The 8,290-nt window shown below is 36.9% G+C and overlaps 1 long non-coding RNA gene across 2 annotated transcripts in view; it reads left to right on the top strand.

Annotated features, from left to right (window-relative positions):
* LOC107058282 (uncharacterized) overlaps positions 1-8,079 on the top strand; it is a 22,158-nt gene extending 14,079 nt beyond the window's left edge. For both annotated transcript variants that reach the window (XR_001471917.1, XR_001471916.1), the window contains exon 3: positions 8,041-8,079. This is a non-coding gene — a long non-coding RNA (uncharacterized lncRNA). The remainder of the gene's footprint in view (positions 1-8,040) is intronic.
* Positions 8,080-8,290: the final 211 nt, after the last annotated feature.

Consider the following 8,290-nt stretch of genomic DNA (forward strand, 5'->3'; position numbering starts at 1 on the left):
TGTACTACTATCTAATTTAATAGGCTATATATATATATAAATGATTATTTCTTTTTTATAATAAATAAAAGGAATTATAATTTTTTTAAAATTAATTAGTAACAAGTAATTAATTTATACTTTTAAATTTGTATATCTATAATTGATATCCTTTTAAGTATAAGTATAGCATTTTACAAGATATTTATTATTATTATTATTATTATTTATAATATTGAATAATTTTAACGAATCCCCGCACCCGTATCCATACTCGGATTCGCACCCCCGAATCTTAAAATTTAAATTTTGCCGAATCCGACTCTCGGATTTGCATCCGTCTCGGATACCCGCACCCGAGTCCGAGCAACTTAGGTCTTCACCCTATCCGCCCCTTTCTTTTTTTACGTCTCCTCTCTTTGATTCAAATTTGCCTATAAGGAAGAAGTTGCAATGCATGATTGCCTAGTCTTGTGATGTATTAGCATATTTATTTCCATACACTGGCCTATCTCTGCATGTTTTTATCTGTATGATAAGTTTTGTTTCCTCTTGGATTGTGTCTTGTGGTAAAATACTTACATGTGCTATCCAGCATGTTTTTAGCATATGAGACAATTCCCTGTACATATTCATAAGATGTTGAGAAATTGAGACGTGCTTGTTTATCTCTTTCCTTATATAATTTTGATGCCAAGATTTTTAAAGACACTATTTTCTCTTTTGCGAGAGTCATCTGATTCACTGTCTAAAAAATAAGAAAGTCTTAGTCATCTATCTTGTAGTATTCTAATATGCTAGTATAGTAGTTTTGAACTTTGTCTGGCTACCTATCCTTTAGGGTATAGATTTTTTTTTTTCTTCTTTGCTATGAATTCCCATTTGCTACTGTTTTAACAAATCCCTTGAAAGAATGTTTTGTGTTCTCACTATTTCGTTTACATTTAACTATTTTTACTACTTGTTTTGAAATCTTTTGGAGATAGAAATTTCATAAAGAGTCCTGAATGTGTGCTGGTTTAAGTTATTGTCATCAGTCTTTTCGTTTGTGCTTCTCGTTTAAATGATTCCTTGCTGTAAATAGTTCGTTTTATCCTATCCAGCGATTGATTAACTAAGGCTTGAACTATGATTAAATAGGTCATAGAATATGTATGGTTTGTCTTAAATCAAGTTCTTTCCTTTTAAATGTTTGTCACAGTCTAAGATTTTAGTCGACGTGTAACTATGATATGTTTCTGCTAAAAGGCTATAGTTATATGAATTCTTGGAGATTATGGCCTTAATGTTTCCTTCTACTGTTTCATGAAACATGTTGGGTGGCATGATTTTTTATTTTTTTACTTTTGTTCAACCTTGGTAAAGCTCGTCCTGTTCTCTATTTGAATATGCCTGACCACTAGCTTACAAGAAGTCATCACTTTGTTCCAACCTTGGTAAAGCTCGTCCTGTTCTCTATTTGTTCATTTGTTTGCTATTGTTAAGGTATAACCTTTGGACGGGTATACATTTTGAGTTCTCTCCAGTCTCTCCTCTCCCAACGGTCCTTTCAGAATTTGGATCATCTCTGCAACGGCTCTTTGGGTTTGGAACTTGAAATCTCCCGCACCCTAAAAGGCTTTATTTGTTATTTATGTAATACTGTTGGAAAAACGCGGACTAACACAAAAATATATATGGTCAAAATAATAGAAATAAAATGGGAAAATAATGACACGAAGAATTTTACGTGGAAACCCTTTTAAATAAGGGTAGTCACTATAGTAAGGAATTTTACATTGTGTAGTAACGAATACAATACTCAAAGTGACTACTACACACTCAAAAGGAATGACACTCTTTTGATTTCCACCTTACTAAAATATCGTTCACACTCTTTCTCTTCACAGATTATTTTTCTTATATAGTCTATGGAATATCTCACTTTGCTCTCAAATATTTTTTTCTCTCTCTAACTTGGTGTATTTGAAATGAGCAAGGACAAAACACATCGACGTTAGATATCATTGGATTCGTGAGGAAGTGGAGAGTGAATCATTTCACGTCAAAAAGATCCACACATGTGAAAATCCTGCAGATATGCCGGCCAAGACAATATCGAAAGACAAGTTAGAGTTATGCAAAGAACTTGTCTGTATGAGCTCTCTCTAAAGAAAATGAAGATGTTTTCTTCTGTTGAATGGGTTTGGAGGGGGAGATTTGTAGGGTCCATACCCATTATAGATAAACATAAGGAAAGATGAAATGCAGGAAAGGTTGAAATGTTTGTTGCAACAGTTGTTGACTTTAACAATATAAGCAACAAACATTTCAACCTTTGCTGCATTTCAACTTTCCTTATGTTTATCTATAATGGGTATGGACCGTACAAATCTCCCCCCTCTAGACCCATTCACCGGAAGAAGACCATCTTCATTTTCTTTAGAGAGAGCTCATACTGACAAGTTCTTTGCATAACTCTAACTTGTCTTTCGGTATTGTCTTGGTTAGCATATTTGCAGGATTTTCACTTGTGGATTTTTTTGACGTGATATGATTCACTCTCTACTTCCTCACGAATCCAATGATATCTGACGTTGATGTGTTTTGTCCTTGCATGGTACATGGAGTTCTTGCTCAAGTCTATTGCACTCTGACTATCATAATAGACAACATACTCTTATCTGTTGCAATCCAAGTTCTTGAAGAAATCGCTTTAGCCATATCATCTCTTTACCAGCTTCAGTAGCCGCAATATACTCAACTTCAGTTGTAGATAGTGCAACACACTTCTGCAACTTTGACTGCCATGATATAGCTCCCCTTGAAAAAATAAACAAATATCCAGTTGTGGATTTTGTGTTATCAAGGTCACCTGTCATATCAGCATTTGTATAGTGCAACACACTTCTGCAACTTTGACTACCATGATATGCTCTTTTCCCAGATTGTTGAGAAATCTGCGGACAACACCAACTGCATGAGCAATATCAGGTCTAGTGCATACCATTGGATACATTAGACTTTCGACGTCGGAGGAATATGGAACTTTGGCCATGCTCTCTTTTTCCTCCCTAGCTGTAGGACACATCTTCTTGCTCAATTTCATATGACCAGCAAGAGGTGTACCATGCTTAGCATTCTTCATACTGAAGCGCTCTAGTACACGTTCAATGTACTTCTTCTACGAGACCAGTAATTCTCATGCCCAAAATTTGCTTTGCATGACCCAAGTCTTTCATAGCAAAAGACTTGCACAACTCTTTCTTTAATTCATCAATCTTGGAAATATTCTTGCCCACAATCAACATACCATCCACATACAGCAAGAGGATAATAAAATCATCGTCAGAATTTTTTTATACAAATACATAATGATCTGATGAAGTCTTCGTCTAGGAGCTTGCTTTAGGCCATAGAGACTCTTTCTGAGTTTGCACAAAATAATTTTTTTACCTTCTATTCTACTTTGAGAGTAGAAGCCCTCAGGTTGTTCTATATAAATCTCTTATTCTAGGTCACCGTGAAGGAAAGTCGTCTTCACATCCATATGCTCAATCTCTAAATTAAGACTAGCAGCCAAACCTAGAACCGTACGAATGGAGGACATTTTCACGACAGGAGAAAATATTTCGTCAAAGTCAATACTCTTCCTTTGACCAAATCCCTTAACAACCAATTTAGCTTTGTACCTGGGCTTCAAGTTATGTTCTTCTACTTTAATTTTGAACACCCATTTGTTCTTCAAAGCTCTCATGCCCTTGGGCAATTTTACCAACTCATAAGTGTGGTTCTCATGCAGAGACTTCATCTCATCTTGCATGACTTCAATCTATTGATCCTTGTGCTCATCTTCCATGGCCTCCTCATAACATTCAGGTTCTCCCCCGTCAGTGAGTAACACATACTCATTGGGTGAATAACGAGAGGAAGAAACTCGTTGTCTTGTGGACCTCCTAAGCGGGATATTTGATTCGTCCACAACTTCATGAGCAGAAGGATCATCAATAACATCATTGTTATTGTCAACATCAACGTGTTGATCCGAGGCATGATTATGGGCGTCACCATGATCATCAAGCCCAACAACATCATGCATACTTGTGTGAGGAACTTCATCAAGATGAATTATGCCATCAAAACCTGAAGATTCTAGCTTCTTCGTTTTGTCAATATCTTCAATTGTTTGATTCTCCATGAAAATAATATCACGGCTTCTCACGAGTTTCTTCTCAATTGGATCATATAGCCTATAACCAAATTCATCAAGGCCATATCCAATGAAGATGCACCGTCTTGTCTTGGCATCTAACTTTGACCTCTCATCTTTCGGCACATGTACAAAAGCTTTGCAACCAAATACTCTCAAATTATCATAGGAAACATCCTTTCCATACCAAACTCTATTTGGAACATCACTTTGCAAAGCAACAGTAGGAGATAGATTAATAACATGTGCAGCGGTCAATAAAGCCTTACCCCAAAATGATTTCGGCAACTTTGCTTCAGAAAGCAAACATCTAACTCTTTCCATCAAGGTCCTGTTCATCCTCTCAGCCAAACATTAAGCTGAGGAGTCTTAGGAGGAGTCTTCTATGTCTAATACCTTGATGCTTGCAGTATTCGTCAAATGGTCCACAATATTCACCACCATTATCAATACGAATACATTTCAGTTTCTTTCCTTTCCAGTTTCTCTTTCAACTGAAGCCTGAAACTGCTTGAAGACACCTAACACAATATTCACCACCATTATCAGTACAAATACATTTCAGTTTCTTTCCTTTCCAGTTTCTCTTTCAACTAAAGCCTGAAACTGCTTGAAGACACCTAACACTTGGTCTTTAGTCTTCAAGACATAGACCCAAAGTTTTCTCGAGCAGTCATCAATAAAAGTGACAAAGTAGTGTGCACCACCAAATGTCATTTTCTTCATTGGACCTCATAAATCAGAGTGCACCAACTCAAGCAACTATGTCTTTCTCGAAGGAAGATTAGACTTGAAGGAACCTCTATTTTGTTTACCAGCCAAACAGTTCACACTTTTCTAATTTTGCACTTTGGAAATTTGACAATAATTTCTTCTTGGCTGGAACATTAAGTCGTTTCACGCTGATGTGGCTAAGCCTCTTGTGCAATAACGTTGAAGAGTTATCGCTCTCAACCGCATTCACCATATCAACATAAGTAGAAGTTGTAGTCCAGTATAGACCACGACATTTGTTGCCATGAACCACAACCAAGGAACCCTTAATAAGTGTAGCGACCCTAAAAATGAAATCGCGAAACTAGAGCCTCGTGTGTTGGTATTTAGTTGGTAATCTTGTATAAATGCTTAAATATGGTGTTAGAGGTCAGTTTGATTGTGTTGGAGGTCAAACGTCAAGAGACGTCCGGAAACTAGTCTTTTGGTGCTAGTGTGTTCTAGTGTGTTGTCATTGATATTGATGTGTCGTTTTGAAGGTGAAATCATAAGGAGGTGGTTCCAATGTGTAATTGGACATGTGTAGGGGGTAAACGTCCGGGTACGACTCCCCAAGGACCACCCTAAGGGTTCTTGAGGAGGACCTAAGTTCAACCCCCAAGGCTGCCCCAAATGAAATGATTCGACCTACGGATGGGGTTCACGCCCCGTAGGTCCATCCACGGTTCGTGGATGGCCTCCGTAACTCCATTTGGCTCCCCCACAGTACCAAACCACGGATGCACAACACGGGGCCGTTAATCCATCCACGGTCCGTAGATGGTGGCCGTGGTTTGGCACCTGTGTTGCTGTCATTTAAGTCGGCCATGGTACCAATTCACCCCAAGTCTTTTAAAGTGTGGGGTCGGTTGTTTTAACTTATTTTTGGTATTTTAAAAGGTATTTTTGAATTCATTCTTCAAGTTAAAACTCCCAAAGACTTTCTCTCTCTAGAGTTTTCTCAAGTTCAAGGAAGAAGAAGGTGGAGAGCTAGGGTTTCAAATTGAGGGTTTCCTTCCACCAAATTTTGTTGGGATTTCTTCAAGTGAGGTATGGTGTCTCTTCATCTAGGACTCATCTTCATCCTAGAGTCAATTTCAAAGGATTTTACAATGTTTTCAAAAAGTGACTAAAAGCTTGTTTTTGAATTCTATCAAGGGCTCTTGTATGAAAATGATTTGAAACGTTTGGGTATGGATTAATTGATGTGTTTGTGGTTTTTGAATGAAATACTCCATGAACCCTTGTCTTTTACAAAACCCTAAAATTTGCTATGAAGTGCGTCTTTTTCTATAAATTCAAAGTTGATGGAATTATGTGTAAAGTGAATTGTATTGATATCTCTTGGGTTGTTTAATGTTTATTCATGATTAATTGTTGATAATTGGTGAATTAAGGGTGGTAAGCCTTATGAGTGAAGTATTGGTGATTGCTTTGGATTTTGGTGATTTTGGTTATGGCTTTGGATTATGGTAAGAAAGCTTGAACTCTCTTTATTGAATTGATTGTTGTTGGTAGGTTGAATCCACCTTTGGTGGAAGTGTTATATCTTATTCTTGTGTGGTATTATTGTGAATTGTAGCCATGAAGGCATTGGTGAAGTTGTTGTATAATGTTGGAATATTGTATTATTGTGAATTGAGGCCATGAAGGGCATTATATGAGTGTTACTATATTATTATATTATTATACATATATGAGGCTATATGTAAAGTCCTATATGAAGCTATATGTAAAGTTTGTGTGAAGCTATAATGTGAAGATGTTCTAATGGTATTAATGTGATATTGTATAAAAGTGTTATTATGCTATAATGTGAAAGCGTGTTTCTCTTGAAATGGTGATATGTGGTGATGATGGACTATGATGAGTCTTTATAAGATGATGTTGTAGCTCATACGCTAGACTTGAGTATCTTGTCTTGTGTCATGAAAGCTTGACTATATATATGAATGTTTGGTTGGGCTATGACTTAGTAATGGAGATCTTCCTATGAATGCTAAAAGAGGAATTCTAGGCCAAGACTTGAATGGTAGACTTAAGCATAGTGCCTTTTTCATGAGTCTAGCTTTCCTAAGTAAATGTATAACCTTGAAGGATGGGCTTTAGGGTGATGTTCCCATCTTGACTGAAATAATAGACTTAGAGATGGATGGAGCCGGAACGGCATGAGAATCCTTATCTAAGAAAGTCAAATGAGCTATCCTTATGACCTAAATTGGCTATGACTAGAAATGGGGACCTTTTCTTGGGAAGAGGTACTATGAGTTAGTTGAACTAGAAAAGGAACCCTCTCTAGTACATATGTGATTGAATACTCTATGGAAACCAAGGCTAAGCACCGAGTGGATGTGGTTAGGATGGTGGCCTAGTTGAGCATGAGATTAGGCACAATGAACATCCTTGGACATCTCTTATCTAAGAAAGTCAAATGAGCTATCTTTTAGTTTAACCCTTGGCAAGTAGAACAACCTCCACGGAGTAGGATAGACTCCGGATTCCATACCTTGCTAGTGTGGTCTATGTCGGTTAAGACCTATTTCCATCATATGGGAATAGGTTCTACAACGTGTAGGTAGTAGTATGGGATGCTATTTACACATGGCACGAGTAGGCTTAGAAGATGCTAAAGTGAGTTCCCTAAGCCTTAGGGCTATTATGTGATTGTCCCATATATGCTTGTGTGTGTCTCTTAAATGGTTTTATAAAGAATGTTGACTCAGTATGTTATAATGTAATGATAAAACCCTTGTCTATGGTAACTCTTAGGAACACTTAGGTGTATATGAAGAGGTTTCATGGGCGGTCACTTCATTATTCACTTAAGTGTGGCTTAGGGTGACTTGAGATAGAGGCTTAAATGGTAATGAAGGACTTACTTTGCTACCTTGATTAAGTATGGTACACTTGTGTTAATTGGGTTGTAAATGATGTGAATATGGTCTTATTTGTGAATGGTGACTTGAAATGTGGGTTTATGCTTGTGGTTGTAAAGGTTTGTTAAAGGTCTTAAAAGCATACATTCCTTGTAAATGTCCGTTGTGCATGTTTTCTTGCATGGTCGTCATACTTAGTACTTATTGTACTAATTCCATATTTCTCTATTGTTACAAGTGTAGGTGGTGGAAAGTGAAGAGATTTTTTGAGGAAGCTTGGGATATTGACTATTTCTCAAGAAGTTTGGTATGTCCTCATATATTCGAGGACATAGTTGAACCCTTTCTAGTATTTCCACTGTGTATAAGATGGTACATGAGACTTAGAAATTCTACTTCTTTACATTTGAAAGATTTTGTAATAAAAAGTGTTTTTATTCCTTACGGTTTTTATTACCGAATGCAATGATTGATTGCTAAGGGCTAGTATTAG

Source organism: Solanum tuberosum, unplaced genomic scaffold (genome assembly GCF_000226075.1).
Source record: "Solanum tuberosum cultivar DM 1-3 516 R44 unplaced genomic scaffold, SolTub_3.0 scf00464, whole genome shotgun sequence".
Lineage (NCBI taxonomy): Eukaryota > Viridiplantae > Streptophyta > Magnoliopsida > Solanales > Solanaceae > Solanum > Solanum tuberosum.